Here is a 3,039-nt window from a genome sequence, read left to right as displayed (position 1 = left end):
TGCTCTACCAACTGAGCTACCGAAGCACGACTCACGCCCGGTACTCACAGCTTTACTTCTGCCAGTATCTCGTCTCCTACCTTCCAAACTTTACAGAAGCTCTCCTGCGAACCATGCAGAACTAGCACTCCTGAAAGAAAGGATATTGCGGAGACATGGCTTAGCCACAGCCTGGGGGATGTTTCCAGAATGAGATTTTCACTCTGCAGCGGAGTGTGCGCTGATATGAAACTTCCTGGCAGATTAAAACTGTGTGCTCGACCGAGACTCGAACTCGGGACCTTTGCCTTTCGCGGGCAAGTGCTCTACCAACTGAGCTACCGAAGCACGACTCACGCCCGGTACTCACAGCTTTACTTCTGCCAGTATCTCGTCTCCTACCTTCCAAACTTTACAGAAGCTCTCCTGCGAACCATGCAGAACTAGCACTCCTGAAAGAAAGGATATTGCGGAGACATGGCTTAGCCACAGCCTGGGGGATGTTTCCAGAATAAGATTTTCACTCTGCAGCGGAGTGTGCGCTGGTATGAAACTTCCTGGCAGATTAAAACTGTGTGCCCGACCGAGACTCGAACTCGGGACCTTGGCCTTTCGCGGGCAAGTGCTCTACCAACTGAGCTACCGAAGCACGACTCACGCCCGGTACTCACAGCTTTACTTCTGCCAGTATCTCGTCTCCTACCTTCCAAACTTTACAGAAGCTCTCCTGCGAACCATGCAGAACTAGCACTCCTGAAAGAAAGGATATTGCGGAGACATGGCTTAGCCACAGCCTGGGGGATGTTTCCAGAATGAGATTTTCACTCTACAGCGGAGTGTGCGCTGATATGAAACTTCCTGGCAGATTAAAACTGTGTGCCCGACCGAGACTCGAACTCGGGACCTTTGCCTTTCGCGGGCAAGTGCTCTACCAACTGAGCTACCGAAGCACGACTCACGCCCGGTACTCACAGCTTTACTTCTGCCAGTATCTCGTCTCCTACCTTCCAAACTTTACAGAAGCTCTCCTGCGAACCATGCAGAACTAGCACTCCTGAAAGAAAGGATATTGCGGAGACATGGCTTAGCCACAGCCTGGGGGATGTTTCCAGAATGAGATTTTCACTCTACAGTGGATTGTGCGCTGATATGAAACTTCCTGGCAGATTAAAACTGTGTGCCCGACCGAGACTCGAACTCGGGACCTTTGCCTTTCGCGGGCAAGTGCTCTACCAACTGAGCTACCGAAGCACGACTCACGCCCGGTACTCACAGCTTTACTTCTGCCAGTATCTCGTCTCCTACCTTCCAAACTTTACAGAAGCTCTCCTGCGAACCATGCAGAACTAGCACTCCTGAAAGAAAGGATAATGCGGAGACATGGCTTAGCCACAGCCTGGGGGATGTTTCCAGAATGAGATTTTCACTCTGCAGCGGAGTGTGCGCTGATATGAAACTTCCTGGCAGATTAAAACTGTGTGCCCGACCGAGACTCGAACTCGGGACCTTTGCCTTTCGCGGGCAAGTGCTCTACCAACTGAGCTACCGAAGCACGACTCACGCCCGGTACTCACAGCTTTACTTCTGCCAGTATCTCGTCTCCTACCTTCCAAACTTTACAGAAGCTCTCCTGCGAACCATGCAGAACTAGCACTCCTGAAAGAAAGGATATTGCGGAGACATGGCTTAGCCACAGCCTGGGGGATGTTTCCAGAATGAGATTTTCACTCTGCAGCGGAGTGTGCGCTGATATGAAACTTCCTGGCAGATTAAAACTGTGTGCCCGACCGAGACTCGAACTCGGGACCTTTGCCTTTCGCGGGCAAGTGCTCTACCAACTGAGATACCGAAGCACGACTCACGCCCGGTACTCACAGCTTTACTTCTGCCAGTATCTCGTCTCCTACCTTCCAAACTTTACAGAAGCTCTCCCGCGAACCATGCAGAACTAGCACTCCTGAAAGAAAGGATAATGCGGAGACATGGCTTAGCCACAGCCTGGGGGATGTTTCCAGAATGAGATTTTCACTCTGCAGCGGAGTGTGCGCTGATATGAAACTTCCTGGCAGATTAAAACTGTGTGCCCGACCGAGACTCGAACTCGGGACCTTGGCCTTTCGCGGGCAAGTGCTCTACCAACTGAGCTACCGAAGCACGACTCACGCCCGGTACTCACAGCTTTACTTCTGCCAGTATCTCGTCTCCTACCTTCCAAACTTTACAGAAGCTCTCCTGCGAACCATGCAGAACTAGCACTCCTGAAAGAAAGGATATTGCGGAGACATGGCTTAGCCACAGCCTGGGGGATGTTTCCAGAATGAGATTTTCACTCTGCAGCGGAGTGTACGCTGATATGAAACTTCCTGGCAGATTAAAACTGTGTGCCCGACCGAGACTCGAACTCGGGACCTTTGCCTTTCGCGGGCAAGTGCTCTACCAACTGAGCTACCGAAGCACGACTCACGCCCGGTACTCACAGCTTTACTTCTGCCAGTATCTCGTCTCCTACCTTCCAAACTTTACAGAAGCTCTCCTGCGAACCATGCAGAACTAGCACTCCTGAAAGAAAGGATATTGCGGAGACATGGCTTAGCCACAGCCTGGGGGATGTTTCCAGAATGAGATTTTCACTCTGCAGCGGAGTGTGCGCTGATATGAAACTTCCTGGCAGATTAAAACTGTGTGCCCGACCGAGACTCGAACTCGGGACCTTTGCCTTTTGCGGGCAAGTGCTCTACCAACTGAGCTACCGAAGCACGACTCACGCCCGGTACTCACAGCTTTACTTCTGCCAGTATCTCGTCTCCTACCTTCCAAACTTTACAGAAGCTCTCCTGCGAACCATGCAGAACTAGCACTCCTGAAAGAAAGGATATTGCGGAGACATGGCTTAGCCACAGCCTGGGGGATGTTTCCACAATGAGATTTTCACTCTGCAGCGGAGTGTGCGCTGATATGAAACTTCCTGGCAGATTAAAACTGTGTGCCCGACCGAGACTCGAACTCGGGACCTTGGCCTTTCGCGGGCAAGTGCTCTACCAACTGAGCTACCGAAGCACG

The 3,039-nt window shown here is 51.7% G+C and overlaps 1 non-coding gene across 1 annotated transcript; it reads right to left on the bottom strand.

The window, feature by feature from the left end:
• Positions 1 to 2,661: 2,661 nt before the first annotated feature.
• Positions 2,662 to 2,736, bottom strand: Trnal-caa (transfer RNA leucine (anticodon CAA)). The gene has a single exon. It is a non-coding gene; the product is annotated as a tRNA-Leu (tRNA).
• Between the last annotated feature and the right edge of the window lie 303 nt (positions 2,737 to 3,039).

This window comes from Schistocerca nitens, chromosome 8 (genome assembly GCF_023898315.1).
Source record: "Schistocerca nitens isolate TAMUIC-IGC-003100 chromosome 8, iqSchNite1.1, whole genome shotgun sequence".
Lineage (NCBI taxonomy): Eukaryota > Metazoa > Arthropoda > Insecta > Orthoptera > Acrididae > Schistocerca > Schistocerca nitens.
The sequence above is the reverse complement of the archived record's forward strand: the minus strand, read 5'-3'. Positions and strand labels throughout refer to the sequence as shown.